Source organism: Patella vulgata, chromosome 3 (genome assembly GCF_932274485.2).
Source record: "Patella vulgata chromosome 3, xgPatVulg1.2, whole genome shotgun sequence".
Lineage (NCBI taxonomy): Eukaryota > Metazoa > Mollusca > Gastropoda > Patellidae > Patella > Patella vulgata.
Window position 1 is genome coordinate 73,864,517 of NC_065881.2, and position 21,690 is coordinate 73,886,206.

At 32.2% G+C, this 21,690-nt stretch overlaps 1 protein-coding gene across 2 annotated transcripts in view; it reads right to left on the reverse strand.

Annotated features, from left to right (window-relative positions):
• Window positions 1-21,690, reverse strand: part of LOC126815995 (nuclear hormone receptor HR96) — a 206,375-nt gene that overhangs the window by 169,555 nt on the left and 15,130 nt on the right. Inside the window, exon 1 of one of the 2 annotated variants that reach the window (XM_050542103.2) lies at window positions 10,350-10,446. The exons of the other annotated variant lie outside the window; for it this stretch is intronic. The gene's annotated coding sequence lies outside the window, so the exon portion shown is untranslated. Of the gene's footprint in view, window positions 1-10,349; window positions 10,447-21,690 lie in introns of those variants that run through there. 2 annotated transcript variants of the gene reach the window in all.

Sequence of the window (21,690 nt, forward strand, 5' to 3'; positions counted from 1 at the left end):
GTTCATAATCATTTTGTGTTTGGCCATTGTCAAATATCTAGCGTGGCTACAAATCCACTCTAATATGTTCAACACAGCCCAATATTTCTTGACATCTGTGAATAAATAGATCACAGCATTTAATTAAACAGAAAATAGAAAAAAGTAATCAATTGGACTGGCCAGTAGACTACAGGTGTATCAGTTACACACAAAGCTTATTCATTGATACAGCAGTACCTGTTAACAGATTTATAAGATGAAACATAGTTATAAGTGAATACATAAAGAAAGGACGGGGCTGGGGCAGTGATATTCAACAGTGATAAGATCCTTGCTTTACTAAAACAATGACTTTTCATGGTATAATAAACCTCAATAAAAAAATATTTTATATTAAAACTTTTCATATCTAGTAAATAAATGATAACCAAAGAAATGCTAAAAATTTCTGAACTTTAATATCTCTGATTTGAATTAAAGTTTTTCTCCTCTTAAATTCCCTGAATCTCAAATAACTTATTTTTTGAGATAACAAGAGAAATGGGGAGTTTATTTTGATTTTTTCTGTATCAACAATCTGAACTTGGCTTTGACATCAAGCAGATTTAATTTAACAGTGTGTCAATGTACATCTGTCTGTTTAGTAAATGTTTTCTTACACATCCAATTGCTACAAAAATAATTCTTCTTTATACAGAAATGAAAGTGATATTATGAACTGAGATTAACTGCACCAACGCCCTGCATATCATACAAAAATATGAATCGTGAGACTTTATCGATATGGATATATTTCAGTAATAAACTCTCCAGCACCCCAGTAGACATGATAAAACAAAATCCGAGCCATGAGATAAAAGCCGCAATATATAATAAAAGTTGATAAGCAAAAGAAGGTTTATTCACGGGGATAGTATCAGCTTACAGGTCATGTAGCAGGTGCACACGAAGGAAATGGGAGAGGATTTGGACGAAGGAACAAAATGATTCAAGTCTTGATTTTAACTTCCTACTTCTCTGAAGGAACTAGAAAAGATGTGAACTGTTTATGTATTTGGACAAAGTACAGTGGAAATGTTTGGCACCATTCTCAAGTCTGTGCTAAGGTTCAAGATGTTATAATACGATCTTTGCACTCTTCATCAATATGTCGGCTGTCTAAGTTTAACATATATATATATACATACCATAATAAAGGAGTTTCACTTTTGAAAACTAGCAGGAGTTTTTAGCCAAGATTACTATCGATGCCATATCACACTGTCATCAGTCAGATATCAGATCGCTTTCAGATTTTACACTCTGATATTGGATATATTTGTGAAAACAATAGGAGTAGAGATATGTCAGACAGGCCATCATGAGAGATTTTGATGGTTTATAAAATACACCTAAAGGTGTTACAAGAATTTGTTGATGCCTGGAGGAATGAAAAGTAAAGAATCAGTTTCCTCCGCCTGTAAACAATATGTGAACCATTCTCTATTTAAAGCTGTCAATCGTCGTTTTGTATTTCTTGGAAAGTATCTAACAATTAATTAAGAATACAAATTCAAAATATCAAAGACAGATAATTTCCCCCTGCTCCAACTGTCAGGTGTACATACAGTAGGGAGAGAGAGAGAGAGAAATGGGGTTTAATGTCCACTTGACACAGACTAGGTCATTTTGGGACTAACATATGGTTTAATTTTATTTCAATAATTTGTTTGCGCGTAGGTGTCTTTAGCAGTGGGAGGAAACCGGAGGACTCGGAGGAACCCCACACAGTTGGACAGGCAATACATACAGCAGGACCTTGGTTTTACAGAGTTGCTTAAGCTAGGCTTTTCTTGTCCTGCACCACTAACAAGAGGAAACCATGCTGAAAAATCCCAGTAACTTTCTCAGCCAATGTTGGGATTGAGTCAGCCCTTAATAACTGAACTAGTATGGCCACTCAAAGTTTAGTACCGGTAATAACAAAATATAACACAATTTCTAATAAGGGCTGAAACACGGATCCATACTACAACATTCAATAATGTCATTGACATTAATACAAACAAGGTGATAAAAATGACGGTTTTCAAAATAACTATAGAAGAAGAAGAAACTTTATTGCATAAAACAACCTTACAAGGTTATGTGCATATACAAATAAACATAATAGAAAGATACATGAAACAAACAAAGGATACATACATTGACATAATTATACCAAGATACACAGCTTTACAAAGACATAAACAAATTGTATATAAAAGTTCCTAAACATTTTAAAATTTCTGTATTTTTATTCATCAACAGTATTTTAAATTGTTGTAAATCATTCAGTTTATAAAAATTTGGTTCATGAGCTAGAATTAATCTGAACAGTTCTTTTCTTTTTTCGTCATGTCTTTTACAATTTGTTATCAAATGAATTTCGTCTTCTACCTCCTGACATACATTACACAAACTATCGTTTACGTCTAACTATATAAGTGATTTAAGCAAAACAATTAAACATAATTTTAATTTGCCTATGGTTATTATTATGGCAACAATTATACCAATGATGTATCAATATAATTTAAATTATATTATATTTATCTGTATTATAACGTTGAGGATTAATATTAATATATTAATATCATACTGATGATGAATACAATGATGGATGATTTTATTATTTTGGTGAATCCTGTAGTGGTGTTGATGATCATGACCATTACCATGATGGATGATGACCAGGATCATTTTGATGATGACAGTGATATTGATTTCAATGATGAATGATTATGACGATTAACTTGGTGAATGATTATGACTATGTAGTTGATGATTATTCTGCATCAGATAATTTAGGTAACATGCCAGTCTTGTAGAGAATCTTCTTATACCAATAAGAATATTTACTTCTAGAGTCTGAAAAACCATGATTATGTATAAGAATAAAATCTTTGTAATGTGTGCTAATCATAGTATACACGCATGTAGTTACAAGTTATCAGTTACCCTTCATTACACATCCACCAGTAAAATGGCACATTTTACTTATATATTAGATGCAACCATATGTCGTTCCATTCTATCTTCTCTCATCTAAATAACTCTTGTCAAAATAGCACAAATTCTTGTTATCTTCTCTTTTACCTCTTACCTACCAAACGCTTATCATCGATTCCAGCACATCTGTGTGTAGTGTGTAGAATGGCAAGATCCTGTATAAGCTAAAGGCACGGCAGTCATGGCTTTATCTCACATTGTACAGAAAACCAACAGAAGTTAACTCGATGTGAAAAAATACATGCGATTGCATAAAGATATTTTTGGCGGTGGCTGCTCTGTTTACTGGATATGTTTTCTCTCCATCTTGCCAATGTATTCACAGAAATAAATAAGAATTTTTTTAGACTGAAAAACTTGGTTGAAGTTTGTTCTACATTTTAATCAGTTTTCCATTAATTGGCACGCCTGTCAGTATTTTGGGGGGGAACATGAATTGAAAGAATTTATAAAGCAATTAATATTAATTTAATATGAAATACATAGCAAGTGCCAAGTGCCTTATTATTGTTTTCATGTTTTTCAAACACAGGTGTCAAGTGACTTATTATTGTTGTTCATGGCCTTATCAATTGATTTAATTAACACAAAAAATTACATAACAATGCATTATCTACTTTCATGTCAAAGTTACAATCAAATTCTTAGCCATGTGGATTTCTCATGTGCTATGGTTTATTGGAGACCCCAAGAATCACAATTACACAGAGGCAGATTCAGAGTAAAATAGAAATAGATGAAATAAATTGGGGTTAACGTCCTATTGTTCTGCACCAAACTGGCAAATGGAGATGGGCATACATAGACCATACAGTGTGCTATGAAGAAAATTGGCCTGTCAAGCAGCATTTCTGCTTACTTTTCATCAGATTGTCATGGGTTCTTTAATGCACATGCCAGCGAGTACACAGGTGAACCTTGCTTCGATTTTTGTCCATTCTTAACTACTAGATGCGTTTTCCTTGCAAGGCTCTCCTTCCTGCACCAATGACAAACTAGGTTGGGAAAATCCAGAGGAACTTTGTCGGCCAACACCGCCATCGAACTTGGGACCTCCTGTGGCTCCCAGACTTAGCGAGGTGCATATTGGGAGGAAACCCTCCCCTACACACACCCACATCTTTTTTTATAAAAAAATTTATACTTCTCAAATTCAATGTTATCATGAGTGCTGTATAATTTACAAAAAATTTTTTATCTCAGTCCAGGATAATAAATATATCTTGAATAAATAATAACCCGAGAATGCACCTCTTCAAAAAATTCCCACTATCACCTCCACCTACATGTACATTACAGAATTATTGAATAGAAATTTACTAAAGGAATATCAAAACAATTTTAAAACTCGAAAACAAGTGTACCTGTATGTAAATAGACTGTATAACTTTCAGTTCTTTAGAAATGTTAAGTATCTATTCAAAAAATATAATCTATTCCCAAATCTATACAGGTGAATAACAACATGTTTAATACCTTACAACCTGAAACTTTTACTGGAACATTTTATTGTATCATCTATCTTTACTATAAGCCATTAAGGTGATACATTAGGGTCGTATATAATATTGTTTGTCCATATCTAATATCAGTTTGCGTTATTGTTCCTCCCGTGAGTCACAGTGTTTCTTTAGAGTTTAATAGCCCATTAGCGGTAGCAGATAAAATACCAGTGCAGGAACAGTGTTAGCATAACAATACTGTCATATCAAAATCTCATCATTATCTCAAAAGCTAAGATCTATCTTCCTTTCACATTTCAATTGCACGGAAAAGAAATCTTGTTTTTTTCTTGAAAGTTTTTCTTAACATATTCTTAATTGCCGTTAGACTATATAGGTCAGTTGAATATATAATATAAAAAGGCCAAAATACAAACAAATCACCAACAATGTCAACAAGTTCATTTTCCATTGTAGATGAATTGAAGTTATCCTATCCCTTTTCAGTGGCATTTTCATTGAAATTTATTTACAGACCATTTTGTAGTAATTTTGTTTTGAGGGGTGGGGGTGTGGGTCAAAATGCACACAGCTTCAAGGATACCCTTATTGTGGTATCTAAGCTCTGTTTCATCTACATTTCATACCATTTGACAGGCTAGTAATTCAGGGCTCTACATTTCTATTACTAATATAAATATGAACATGGATTTGTAAAGTCATGTGACTTCTGTCACTGTCCCTTAAACACGAAAAGTAGTGAACTTATTTCTGTATTCATTTGCTAACATTGAAAAAGATCAATCAATTGTGTAATTTCAAAAATTATTTTAACAATTGGGCTTCATCAGGTCTATAACTGGTGATAAAAACTGACATTAAAAGTGAACTTCAAGCCAGATCTGAACTGTACATTTATTGTGTGCCTAAGATACCCAGACACAACCTTGCTCAACTGCCATAAGATTTCAAATAAAAGTCATCTGATGTAAAATCACACGTTTCTTGGGAAAGGTCTTGGGACGTTGAAAAGTCTGATGATAATAAAAGAAGTCATAACAATGTTTGATTTTCATTACAGTAACATTTAGTTTAAAAGATGAAACCTGAAAACAGTAACAACCATCTCTTGCACAATAAAACCAATGTCCTCTTTATTTTCTCATAAAATAATATATCTAGGATGATAACATAGCCTTCACTAACAATATCTTCACCTCTAAACTTCACATAATATCACAAAAGTACAAATTATAATTGAAAGAGTAAGAAATCATATGAACTTTTAATATTTGGCTTCTTTTTCATTAAGATGATGAAGTTGAAAACTACAGCAGTTGAATAAATATAAAATGAAGCTAATTAACTTGTAGCTGCTGCTGATGCGTGGAACTGTATTGCATTAATTAACATTTGTGAAAGCTTAAAAACCAAACATAATTCAACATTCAATAATTTTGTAATCTGTGATGTACTTCTCTATACTCATACAACTAACTGAATCTGGAAGACAGTATTCAGAGTGCAATATTCAGTTGTGTGACTGTTTAACTCTGCATTGAATGGAACCATATTTTATCATTGCTAACCTTCCAGAATTACTCAGAACCTGGTATTATTCAAGTTCTTTTGTAAAGGATATCTCATAATGACTGTTGTGAACTATAAACATACAACACTTGGGTCAACTAGCGATGTAGAATAGGTATGGTGCCGTAAACGTCTTGGCACATGACGCTGATCAGCACCATCTTGAGTGATAAAATATGACGAGGTGAAGAGGATTATCTTTGTCTTGACACCTCATCAACTTAAGGGAAAGGGTCAACTATGCCTAACACTGATTACAAACACCTGGTCTAAAGGGCCATTCATCACGATGTTTATTTTAAAAGGACAGACACTAAAAACCAACATATTAACAACTCTTAAACTAACATAATTGTTGACCAGGTGCTTGGACGCTGTGGACTTCAACAGACACCGCTTTAAACAAATCCAAGGATAATGCGATACCTGTCACTTTTATTAAACACAACCCGCAAAATACAATCATTTTCATATTTAACTTCACCGCCAATTGCCAATATAGGTGCAGCATATGTACAATCTGAAAGCAGTATTTTTTACAAACCAACACAACTAACCTGAACAATACTCCGTTTCAGATATAACAATACTTCCAAGTGCAACATGTACGTCTGTAAAAACCATCAGTTTTCAGTTTAGTTCTTTTTTGTACCCAGATATTAGAAGTTGAAGGCACAAGACAGATCATTCACTATTCCACAAGTCCAAAGTACATGTATGCACTATTTAGTCTATTTTAATGTTAAGTCTGTTGTTATATAATTAAGCACCAGTGTCGGATTTACCTATAGCCTTGGCAGGCTGAAACCAAGGGCTTAAAGGGGAGAGAGAGAGACAGACAGCATTTAACGTTCCACTCGACACAAACTAGGTCATTTAAGGACTAACACATGCTCAATTGTATTTCTAAAATTTGCTTGCGCACAGTAAACCGGAGGACACGGAGAAAACCCACGAGGTTGGACAGGCAACCCTACTCCTTGTCACGTACAACCGGGGATTCGAAACCAAGCCAGTTGACTCAATGACAGACCTTATGATACAGCATGCACATGCTAACCATTCGGCCATCCAACCCCCCTTAAAGGGGCCTCCAACCAAGGTGTATAATGAATGGCTCATTCTGGTGACAAACTAACTGTCCACAAAAAGAAGAGAACACAAGTGACAACAAAATGTTCTTTTTTAAATAAAAGTCCTATTTAACCATATTCTAACATATCTGGGCTTTAGCTACTTGAAATATGGTTTTAATTTTAAAAATAAAATATTCCAACAATCTGGACCCATTTCAAGAAAATCAGATATTTAAAGAAATAAAGTGGGCCCCTTTGTATCTTAATATATCACTTTTATTATTCATTCTGGTACAAAGTTGTCAACCAATAAATAGTAATAAAGCCCCATATTGTTATTAAAATTCACATCAGTTAAAAAATAAGCCAATCAATAGTCATCAACCATCTTGTCCATAAAATATAATTCAAAATTAACATCAATATTCCTTGTATTGTACAATGTGAAAGAAAATGACAAAAGTTTCTAATGATATAATAATACTTTAAAACTATGGCACCATATGTTTGCTGATAATGATGGTTTAGGATTGAGTGACTCATGCCCACAAAAAAGTGCTAACTACCCAACACAAGCGATTTTACAGATATTTTGTTAGAAATTTACCACCGTATTTTAAGATGAACATCATAAATCAACATCATAAATAACACACCCTTTAGACTTATCTCTCGAAATATTCATCCATTACCTAAATTTAAAAACAAAATCATGGCCATTTTTATCTGAAGATCAAAAGCTTTAGGGAAATCAGAAGCTCATGGAATTTAGGTGTTTTATTTGCCAAATTCTCACTAATTTAACCATATTATAGAATTTACTGCAGGTCTTATGTAAGGCTCCTATCCTAATATGTATGCTCTACATTCCTCTGGCTAACCTTTCCTATCAGAGTTCACTTCTCTAATGAGGCCTGTGATTACCCCAGCTTAACCCAGCCAGCTTGTACAGATTTCAAAACACACATGAAGTTGCTGCTTTCTTGGAATTCAAGAACATGCAAGCAAGCAGCGCTTTAATCAGCCAACTCAGCCAACAGACCTGTACAAGAATCTCACATAAATCGTGGAAGTGCCAATAAACTTTTCAATATACCATGTCTTAATGTTCCTGTAAATCTGTAATCGCTTTGGATGATTAATCACACTCTTGTCATTTATAGACCACCGTTATGTAATTGATGGCACAAAATGGTGATTGCGTTATCCTACAGAAGGCCTCTTTAGTAAGCATAATGTTCTTGTTAAATTGAAGCCGCAGATCTTAATGTCTTGAAATGTAGCTGCCTGATAGCACAATGACAAGTATAGCTAATACTAATACATAATTAAAACTGAACACACAGTACACTATTTCCAGTAATTAATGCCTTATAATTTTAGTTGTCAATCAAGCACTTACAGTTTAAAATTCTTCCTGCTATCTCAACCATATAATATAAATCATTTAAGATTATCATCTACCTTTCATTTGAAAAACTTTCAAAAATTGGTCATTTTTTTTACAAGAAAAAGAGCAGCTGTCTACGACTATAATGTAGGTTTTCATTTTCTTGAAGTATAAAGCATAATGTGCAACATAAACATGAACATCAATAAGAGTAATTTGTACATTGATGAGAATTTGTCGATGTAGACAATAAGTCCTGTATGCATCTGAAAGCTGGGTATTGTCATCTGGTCATCAAGTATGTAAATCAATGGCTGATTTTGTTCTATCTAGCATGTTGAAAGAAATGTCTTTCATCAGCTGCAAGATTTGTAGAGAAGAAAACACTAAAAACACCCCCTGGGAAGCGATTCAACCAAAGCACTTGGGAGAGTGGAGTATTCTGACCTGTTCACTGGTCAAAAGTCCACAGGGCAACGATTCTCTTTAAAAACTATTTAACATCAAATAGTTGCATCCTTTTATCCTTGTTGTTTCCATTAAATAGTCTTTTCATAACCTCTTCTTCATCTAATTACTACCAGTCTATCTGTTTTATTAATATGGTTTTCACCTAGATCTTTGTCTCGTCATATCTTAATCTCTACAAACATTGTTATTACTGCTTGTTTCCTTTTATTAATTAGAAACAAACAGTTCATATTTAACTGTTTTTACTAGTTGTTTTCTTAACCCCTTTGGTCAAAATGTGAACTTAATTCAAACCAGGTTTTAGTAATCTCAGTAGGCTAACGTTTCCACAACGAACTGACTTTATCTTTTGTATTTAATCAATTAAGTCTTAAACATGTATTCGAATGTTAGGATTATGCAAGTAAAACATAAATTTGTTAATCCATGGAAGTGGTATATGATGTCCTAGAAAGCTTGAAATGTCAAGCATGACATATGGATTTAAGAAACCGAAGCTAATATACAAGAGGATAATATCTGTGTAAAAGGCCATCAATCCAGTGGTTTAAATACAAAGTTGAGCAATTTCTTTTTTAGTAAAGGAAACTCTTCAAATGAGAGGTGATAATGGGTGTTCTAGAGAGAGTAAACATATCATGACTTCTGTACAACACTGTTTAATGCATACATCTAAATATAGCAACAAAGTTATTGGGTAGAAGGTATTGATTGATCAAAACTAATAAAACTTTAATGTGTTTTCAGGTCAATTTTTTAAACAGATGTGAATGTTTTAATGAAACAAAAACTATTGTGAAACTAAAAACAAATACGAAGGTTATTAAAGCATTTAATAAAACAACACTTAAGAATAACTGTAAAAGACTATAAATAATCAATAGTATCTTCTTTTTATTTCAATATTTGTATTAACAGTTATTAAGCCTTTTAATGAAATCAAACAAATACTGTGACTGTTTATTACAGACATAATTAACTATCAGAAACATTCATCAGTAAATTAAATAATGCTGACTAAATTATCCATTAAAAGTAACAACTGTAAAATTCCATCTCTTAAATGATAATTGTGGGCATGTAAAATTATAATGAATCTTATTCTTTTCATGGTAATCACCATGTTTCATCAAATCATTATGTAGTCAATTATAATATTATCTGAGAACAGTTATAGGAATCTTAATGCATATTTGAAACCCGAGTTATCCACCTGTAAAATTAAATCAATCAATGAACGGTTCATAAATCAGGCGAAATAAATAGCTCGAACTAATCGATCCTTAAACTTTTGACATGGGAATTATATTATAATACCTCTTAATGACTACTGAACCCATCATTAATTACCTCATCAAAGAAACTTACCTGCAGAAAATAAATCCAGGTGTTATTCAACCTTAAGTAAAATTCAAAGTGAGTAATATTCCTATGTACATGCATAAGGAATACATTGACAGGTATAGCCCCGTACTACAAACTAATAATGTACCTGAGTGACCTTTCTGTTAAATGTATCACTACAATAAGACATTAGGTACACACGATTGTTATTCTAGTGTTTTGTTTTCTTAAGTATCTCGATCAGATTCCAATGAATCATTGAAAAAAGGGTCTCCGCTAATGTCATTTGATACTTGTACCCCTTCTTTTAACGCTCTTCTGACATTCAGAATACACAACAATACATTCTATCAAATAGCTTAGTTTCCTTTCAATATGCGCGAGAGAGCTTTTCTTGCCATATTCAAACAGGTTAAAATCATTCTATTATTAGGATGATATAGGCTTTTACACAGTCCGTGAATTTTATTATAAACCTTGAACAACACAATTGGTTTTCTATACAACAATCTGTCAAGTTGAAGAAAGCCTGCTTTCAATAGAATCACTGAAGCTTTTAAAATCCTAGTTCCCCTTCCACCGTCAAGCCAGCTGTTAACAACAAATTTTGCATATATTATAAATAAGGTAGATAAAGCTCCCAACTTTTCAAGGTATGTAACATGGCAAAGGCACAAATAAAATATGATAGTATTAAATGACAACAAAATTTCAAACATATCAGGTAGGTGTAGGGGGTGAAACAGCTGTAAGAATTTTAATATTAATACATTCATAATTACTTCAGGCAACAGGGGTCCATTTTGCAAAAATCCAATTCAATTAAAGACAGGTTTTGGGTTTTTTTTTCAAGATTCTTAAATCCAGGTTCAAAACAAGTTACATACCTTATTTAGATTTGGGATTAAAGGACAATAAATAGAGCTGTCTAAGTTTAGGTAGAATTTTTCATCATTATTTTTATTAAAGAGTCAAAAAAGGGGAATGCCTTATCAAGTAGGTTTCTTCCCACTGTTAAAGGAAACTATGCGCAAGCGAATTATTGAAATAAATTAGTATGTTTGTGTTGAGTGGAGTTAAATACAATTTCTCTTGCACTCTCTTTGAAGACTAGAGGTTGAACCAGCATAGCACTGGTGTAGCCATAAACCGGAAGCATCATAACTGAAAACTGGAAGTGGTAGTCCACTGCCACCAGGCATAGGTTACTCCCCCCCACCCCCCGGTCCAAGCTACCTTTATACACTGAATTTCAGTCTCAGGACAGGACTAGTGTAGCTGCCAACCCTGAACAGACAAACGACAGTCACAAATATTTGTATAGAGAAGAAGAAGATAGTAGGGCAATACAAAAAGAGAGAGAGGTAGAGAGTATGAGAAGTAGATATATCACAATAATCTGTAAAGTAGCTATAATAGACAGGATGTGGACTATATAATTTAATCTAATCACAGTTTTTATATAGGCTATGTATATCTAGTTTATCTCATAATCTTATCACAGAATACACTACTCAACTATTATCAACAATGACAAGATAGTGTTACAGATTTATGTAAATGTAATATCATCAATATAGTAGTACGCATCTAGCTTTAAGGAAAGAAAAAAAAAAATTAAAGTTTTAAAGACAAGCTGATTGTCCAATTGCACTCAACACAATCTGTTACAGATTTATGTACAACATCAATATCATAGTACACATTCCAAATGTACACAATATTCAAAGAAACAAAGATGACCTTATTATTCCAAAACATAGAGATACAGTAATTGTACAGAAAAATATGCATAATATACACGTTTGTTAGGGTTGAGCTGTTATATAATGTTATATGAAACCAAGCTTTTCGTTATCGACTAGATATGTTATAATACAATACAAATGTTTCTTACAGACTACATATTTTTATTTCTAATCTTCTTTCATATCCAAACACTGCATATTGTTAACAAAGATCACGATTGTTTGTTTGGTAAATTCACATGATGGATGCCATGAATACAAATGATGAAAAATCAAAATGATCAACAGATAAAATGACAATTGCCCAACAAACAATCATGACAAATGATGAAATCAATGAATCACCAGGCTGACAAGATTGGAAATAGTAAAGTTGCATTGAAGAGTTGAATAAAGAGTAAAGTATTGAACAAAGTCAACAACCAATACAAATATTTACTTCATTAAATACTATAAAAGGTCAAAACAAATATTACGAAAGGGAATTCTATAATTCTTTATATCAGAAAATGAAATATTTTGACTCCAAATGTCCCACAATACAATAACTGAAAACTACATCACAAACTAGAATTATGACAAACTTGAGATTCGTTTTGAGGAGTTTGAAGTAGCAGCTAAAGTATTTTGTTTCAATTCAATTCAATGAAAAGAACCCTAATTAATATGAAATAATTTGCAATGTTTTGTTTTCAACAATATCTGAAATTTCTTTCGATAATGAAACTTTTGTAAAGGTGATTTTTGCTTAAATAGCAACAAGGTCCTGTATAAAAGAAATTTATAGATTGATTGTATGTTCTGTTTCTAGTTCTGCCCATCATGCCAGATGTCAACCCTACAAAAGCAAGAGAAGAGGTTGTTGTATTGAAGAAAGTTAACACAATGCTGATTGAGAGGGCTGTATATAAATAGATGTTATACATGTATTCGAAGACCTGTATATCGCATTATATCTCCTATTGAATAAGCTGCACGTCAATCCATAAAAGTATTACACACATCGACAAATAACAAGAATAAAGCGAACAAATGCTAAGCATAGTGTTCATTGCTTCTATAGATCTATTTTATTAATCTTTCATAGATATACACACGCCTATAATGACTTAACCCCCTACTTCAATAGAAACATGTTTTGTCTATTATAGGTTTATTCTATAAAATATTATGTTTAATTCATTGTATATGTATACTACAATCATCAGAACATAGATACAAAATGTTCAACAGGTATGAAAACACCTAGACCACTATATAATTAAGATTTGTATTATATATTGACAAAACTACATAGTCTACATGACATGGTCTATTATTGATGAGGTTAGAAAAACCACTAAATAAGACTAAAATAGTACTTTTTAAAGTGTACATGTTCACGCATTATAATATATACAAAAAACTTGCTTGTATAACATGCTAATACTCCATTAACCTCCCATGAAGCCACACCATGCCTGTGAAATCAGCCAGTTATAAATAATATTGAATATAATGGACCGATTTACAAAATGTCAACGGAATAAAACACATTTTTATTATTTAACAAACAACTTTTTTGCTTGCTATATTTCATGATACTTCAATCCTCCCTCCGCCCACTTTTCTCTCTCTCAAATTATGGCTAAGCTTTTGTTGTATGTCTTCTATTAATAAAAGCTACATGTACATTAGAATTTATAAAAACAAACAAAGTTAGAAGTTTTGATGTTGTACCCTCTGTCCCAGCTAAAAACCTCATCTAAATAAACCCATATACCTGATGAACCTTCAATCGGTCTCTATCGATTATCTTGATTAATACAGCTTCAAAAAAAAAAAAAAGATAAAAAAGAAACAACTCTTTTGTGATTATTGTGCAAAAACCAGCACAACATGCAACAAGATACTATGCACGATTTTATCATGGTTCAAGGCATTAAGTGCAATATTCAAATAAAAACACTCCAAAGAAGTAAACAAATTATAAAATTCTTCTACTTGTAAATATATATTTGATAATTTTAATTTAATAATTGTCACTATACATCAAGACAGGTGTTTTAATGTGCAACTGCAGATATAGACAGAAAGATTTGTAATCTATTGGCACACATTTGATACAGACATATTTCTGATGTGCAATAATCATTGATGTTAGAAAGAAATGAAATGGGGTTTAACTTCAGTTTTCTGTACCTACTAGTCTTATGATCACAGGCACCTGGAACAGTTTTAAATTAAACTTTTAATAGCTTTAAATCTATCATTTACTTACCGGTAAATCACAGACATATTATTTTTCAAGATTTCTGACATTTTTCAAATGGTCTGTTTAGTGGGACCTATGATTAATCATTCTATAAAAAATATTGGTGGCAAAGAGTTCAATCAAAATAAATATTACATTTGTTGTTAGGTTTTAATACACTTTATTCCAACTCAGTGGTCTGCCCACATAAAATTCCCTGAGGCTGTGTAATTGGTCAATTTAGACCATTTTTTGCTGTCTCTCTTGCGTTTGATGTAGAGAGAATTAGAAAATTATGAACAGATAACATCCTTTCTGCAATTCAAGTTTGCAGGAATCAATACGTTGTTTTTTTGGATTGATATGTTTTAAGCATTACCAATTTATGGAATGAGATTGCTGTGATTTTTTTTTTTGTTTTTTATTTTTTTGTGTGTAGGATGATTTTTTCTGAAAGAGTTTTAAGGATGAACAGTTCCATTGCTAACTCTATTTCTATGGCAAACAATGGCTTTGTTCTGGCTAATCCACAAAATTTAGTTCCAGTTTTTTTAACTTCTTCTTTCATCTGGTAGTGAAAGTAATTACCTCTTGCACAAATAATTATTTGGATGAGCAACCATACAATTTTACATCACAATAAACACACTGTAAAACTTCATATAACCATAATATCTCTAACCTCTGATTTTTTTCTTTTTTAAATTTATGATGGTGCTGATCATAGACCAGATACCAGGGCTTTCACTTAAAAAAATCTGTGAGCCACTCAGTTTTGATGCATTTTGTGTACCTAAGTTGAGGGAGATATTTTCCAAAGAACATGGCAATTCCATCACTATCTCAAATTTCCTATACATTTTTAAGTGTAGGCTGGTTCAAAAGACCTTAATGCAAACATTCGAATTTTGTAAATTCTTGAACATACTTCAGAAATATTTCTATGTTAAATGAACATGTGTGAAAAGACAAAAATCCCTGTAAAATCCCTTTTATTAACACCTACGAAGCATTTACCCATATACCCATTTTAGAGGTTGGTCTGATAATCATGTTGCAGTTTTGATTTAATTTCTTTTTAAAATTTAATGTTCAAACTTTTTCCTTCTTAGAAAGAATTTTTCATTTGATCAAATTGAACAAAACAATGAGTCATTTTTGCAACACGAATTGACATTTTTGATGTGAATGCGGTTAAAATTGTAGGCTGAGTGTCTAATACTGTCAAAATCATGTTGGAATTGCCTAAAAAAAACTAAACAAATATTCTTGTCCTTCTCATAAAATTACTTCTGGTAAAAACGTGTAAGCGGAGAAGTTTGGTGTTTACAGAGGATTATTTTGCTTGCTTATAGCGTTACTTTATCACTAGTAAATATAGTCAACCAATAGAAGCAAGGATTTAAACTTCTTGAAATTTTATCTCTTTACAGCTTAAATCAACAGAGAAAAGTGAGACGATATAAGACTTCCTCTGTTATAAAGACAGTGAATCCACCACCATAATTACAAAGTATAAGAAACGTACAATTTTCTGTTGCTTAATAAAAAAGTATTGAATTATTCAAAGGCTGCAAAATTGCATCAATGCGATTTCTTTTTTCTTCAAAAATCAAATACCCAGACACCATTATCAATTAATATGTCTGGTGTTAAAATTTTGTTGGCTTGCGCAAATCCCAAAATAAATAAATGGCTTTCATAACTTCCACATATACAAAGCATCTAGCAATCAAATTATTTATCACTCTGCTTATCCTATACATAATACTGAACAGTAATTGTGTTACAAAAGTTTGAACATCCTACTTCATTTAGAAGCATAGTTTTTGTGTTCTAAAGAATTTTACCATTCTACCTCAATTAGAAGCAGAGTTCCTATGTTCTAAGCAGAACTACTCATACCGAATGCAGTCGATACATCTACACCAAGTTTGAATGTTCTACTTCAATTAAAAGATTTATTGTGCCCCTACATGTATGTCTTGACCAACAAAATGGTGTATTGTGTCCTAAAAAATGTAATGGATGGACAGTCGAACCCATTTTAATAGTCCTCAGCTTTCTGTGAAAGGTAGGTGGCAAAAAAGGTATCTTATGAACCTTCAATACACTATAAAGGAAGGTTCACAATATCATGTGGTGGGATTACATATTGTTTGTTATACTGTTGACAAAGACAAACTGAACATTGTCTATTGGCCATAACCATATAACTACATTAAATGAATCCGGTTTAGTAATATTTAAATAACTTCTTTGATTTGTATCAATATTAAATTGTCAATCTCATTTGATTACACATGTTTAATTCTTTTGCAGATGGAAAATTCATCTTAGCTGAAAATTTATAGGAATACACTTAATTAATTTTGTGTTCAATTATCGACCCAGTAAGCCAAAAATTAAACTAAATCTTATGATACAAGAATGTATTCATATAGAGTCTGCCCCCCTCCACCCCCACTAAGTGAAATAATCAACTAAATCAAGGATGACTAATTCATTTACATATACACATACATGTACATCATGTACATATCCAATATAGGAAATATCAACAAACATGAAAGTCAACATTAAAGAGACACAATGGCAGTTTCCCAGCATCAATAACCCCAAGATACTATCACATAAAAGTATTGATAAGGGAGAAATAAAAGATAAACAAGATGTACAGAAAACTAAATTCCCTTTATATCTAAAATCCTTTCATCTTTAATAATGTTTCTATGTTGATTTAATAATCAACCAGCAACAACTGAGTAGTCTACTTTGAAGAGTTTCATGGAGGAAATCTCTACGGGTTTGAAGATATACCCATTCATAAAACACAATCTCTTGTCCATTCAAGATTCATTACTCAAGACGCGTATTTTATCAGCTTCCACAGCTCTGGGATTTTAATTAAATTTCAAGAAAATCAGCTTACATTGTACAGAAGAATTAATAATTTCATAATTCAGTTATAGATATTGATAAAACATATTTCATTCCGTTATTTCCCCCCAACAGCAGCACTTCTGGAAATTGATGAATTAAATCAATTCATTATGTGAAACAGCATGGATTCACTGTGGTTAACAATTCAATATCGATGAAAGGAATTCTCACAAAGATTTCATTTCAAGAATGGGAGGGAGTCTACATGTAGCTGTTTATTTTTGTTAGCTATGCTTTCCCATATCTGGAGAAATATGTCCATTCATTAAAAGCTATTTAACGGTACTGGTACATGTAGTATAGTTTAAACTATCTATAACATTCCTGGATTTGAGTGCAGTTTTAAGGTCAAATTAAAGCTTTCATACTATAGTCCTAGCAGGTTTTGTAACAAGTTCACGGATTGCTGGGCATGTGCCTAACAATAGTTGGTAAAAAAACCTCCACAAACTTTGTTGAAATGTGATGCTCTTTTAAACTATAGTAACCAATTCATGTGTCAAAAACAAAGTGAAAACATTGTAAAAATGGTATTCACTGTCAAAATTCAAATGCTACAACTGGTTGGTCAGTGATCTGGTCTTCAAACAAATAATCATGAAGAAAATATTTGTACTGCTAAAGCCTGACCAAACATGTTTTTTTAGATAATAATTTTGGAGGTCATATATCATGGCCTTGGTGATGGGAAAGCCAGATGTTGAATGAAGCATGACATGAATCATTGAAAGATAATGATGGTTGTGGAATTAATGAAAGACTTCAGGAGCTTGGCTAAATAGCATCAAATCATTACATGTATTATGATACTTACAATGTATTAATCATATTTCTTCAAAATTGTTTTAACAGTCTATCAGATATCAATCAAAGTTTATGACAGAATTCTGTAATGTATAACTTCTCCTGATGGAAATAGTGTAATGTAAATTGTACGTCATTATGGTTTTTAGAATATATAGGATAGTTTTAATCTCATCAAATCATTTTATTTATATGCTGTAATACATTAAAGATGCATTATGTTCTTGCTATAATAGCTTTAAAATAGATAATGAAAAATTAATACATTATTGAACATTTCAGTCAAATGTAGCAAAGAGTATTGATAATAATCAATGTCTCTATTGTCTATTTTAATATTATATTGTTAAATGGCGCTAATAAAAATTTATATAATATTTGAGAGAGGAAGAGAGGGAGTCTAAAGTCCACCAACACAAACTAGGTCATTTTGGGACTAATATAACATTTGAAGCCAGCAAAAAGGCCTGTAAATAAGCAGATTTAGCTCTTGCACAATCTATCTTTAACAACAGTATTTCTTCTAAAGGCGTCTCCCAACAGTGTTGTTGGGGGTTGGGTGGCCGAATGGTTAACGCATGCGCATTGCATCATAAGGTCTGTCACTGAGTCAAGTCGCATGGTAGGGTCGCCTGTCTAACCTGGTGGGTTTTCTCCCAGTCCTCCCACTGCTTAAGAGCCCCACCCCCCTCTCTTTCTCTCTGTGAGCAGTGTCTTAGTTTTTAGTTCCGAAATATATTTCTCAGGCAGAGAATTAATCATCTACATGTAGGTCCTAGGTATTTACTTTCATTGAACATTTCAAATCTTTTATCATATGACTATTTAGTCTATTTATTACCTAAATAAATGGTTTATGACATGTCTTGCTTATTGAGGCTATATTTGGTTCTTGGGATTAGGTTTGTCAGTGGGAACACAATGAAACCCTGGAAAAACTGTGTCTTGTGGAGAATTATTCTTGGCCATGTGCCTTATTCATGTAATTATCCCCAACACAACAAAAATCAAGGGAGAAGTTATTATAAATAATTTCTATAAAAATACAAACCCACACACGGAAGTCTGTTGTCTCCTATATAATGAGTTATCGTGATTATTACTTCTTAAGATTTTATTCCTTGGTATATTTTCGAAAGTCCAATTTCATATGTGTAACACCTACACTAATGTCTACTACTGTTAATTATACCATTGTATCCATTTATAAATAAAATTACCAAACAACATCATACTGTGCTTAGCATTTACACTGAACTGATGTACTGGCCTCGCAGTACTTAGAAATGCAATGAACTTCCACAAAAGAATGTGCAATGTACAACTTATAAAATTTGTTTTTAAGATAATCAAAAATTAAAACATAAAACTTCGTATTTTTCATACATAATTTCTGAGAGATGGATTACAAAACTAATCATGATTCTGTAAAAATATTATTCTAAATATATAATCTTTATATCGGCTGAAAATCTAGATTTAACTCCACTTATCTGGTTTCCAAATCAAACAGTCTTCATAATAATTTGAATACAGAATTACCTAGAGTAAGCAATACTAACTAGAAAGAGAGAGAAATGGGGTTTAACGTCCACTCGACACAAACTAACATATGGTTTAATTTTATTTCAATAATTCGCTTGCGCATACAGGTCTTTAGCAGTGGGAGGAAACCGGAGGACCTGGAGAAAACCCACGAGGTTGGACAGGCAATGCTAACTAATTAAGGAACAGATTGTCATACTCGAAAGAAGCCATGACGGAATAGTTCCATTAACCGATTTATGTCATGAAATTTGAATGTTTTTTACTCCGGTACTGTTTCGCAAATTTTTTAGAAGTGTGAACTGGCTGAATTATACATGTCCAGAACTGGTCCAGTTATTTCAGTACATGCAGGAGTGAGGGTATCCACACTGTCTACATGACATTGACTTGAAATTTCATCCGTAACAGTGGCAAGAAAATGGGTATGGTAGGTGTTGAACTTTCAAAAATTCAGTGGAAACTCCATTTTGATGATAGTAGTAAGCAAAGTATTAGAACATGAATACCTGATCAGTTTTTTATCCTATTATTTCGTCTGGTTAATCACAAACATTCCTGAGCGGTTTAAGAAAAAAAATAATTAAAATACACATAGCAACTTCAATCGCATTTACACAATCATAATAATAAAATAAGCAAAGCAGATATAAATTACATCAATTATTGATCAGGATAAGATAAATTCTCGTTGTTCATACTGTCATCTGAACTGTATTCCTTTTGCAGCATCAACACTGGGTTAGTCCCCTTTATCTGCTATACATATTAATATTCTAATACCATCAGTGTGATCACAAATTTTGATCCGGACCTATGGTTTCAGTAAATTGCTTCTGATAAACTCAATGTGAACTATGGACACAAATTTGTAATGGCAATTCTTCTTTTCTCAAATTAACAAAAAAGAAAGATGTGTACTCTTCATGAATATTCCTTGTGGTAAAAAAGAAGCTTACTAAAAATATCTTTTGATGGTTAAATCAGGCAAATTAACATTCTGGTCTTGTCTTTCATCCGTCTCTTACGATATTAATTCTTTAAATCACACTAAATATAGCTGAAGAAATCAGATCTCCGTTAAAGGGGAGACATTTGACAAACTTTCATAAAGGCTGAATTCTGACCATTAAATCATTCTTATAGACATTATTTCAAGTCTGTTATCATCGAATGGTTTTCATTTCACAACAGGGAGTTCTAACAGTCTATTTGATATCACAAGTCTGGCAACTATTCCGCTTGGAGAGCAGGAGTTCTTTTATTCTCTGTCAAAAATTTACCAACAATTTTGAATGACCCGGGTTAAGAGCAGACCATTAAAAGATCACAACATGTAATATATTTTTACTTTTATCTTAAAGGACCTACAATATCTTATCTTATAGAAGTAAAATGCTGTAAACTAGATTTATGGCTGCTCTGTTTCTAAACAGGAATATATTTGTACATTAATCAGATTGAAATTTTATGTGAAATGAAGAACACATTATCGTATAATACAATCTAAGATGAAAAGATTTCAAAACTGGAGTCTTTGATTTGCACACTTGTAAACAGTCAATGTTTTTACAAATTTTTTTCCATGAGAGAGATAAATGGGGTTTCACCGTTAAACGCCATCTCAACATAAACTAAGCCATTTTGTGAAATAAAATTCTATTTCAATATAAACTAGCTAGCAAGTAGGGTCTTTAGCAGTGGGAGGAAACCAGAAGATCCATGACGTTAGGCAACCTTAAGGGCACATGTAAAAGTGAGCAGTAGGCTACAGAAATTTCTGGAGAAAGCATTAATTTCTAAATATTATTGATATATCCTCATACTAATTATGAGCAAGACATAACTGAGTACTTAATTTTAAGAACCATTGTAGCCAAAGAGACTACCTGAATATCAATCATGGTCATTAATATAGTTCTCATTCGTTTGGACAAAACATTTTATGTTGTACAAATATGTATCTTTAATATGACAGAGGATTTTATTTTAGTATCAGAAACTTATATTTAAATATCATAAACAAAAGATGGCGTCAATATAACCTGAGGGGAAGCTTAAAGAGGGATTAGGCTTGTCTTTACTTGTAGAT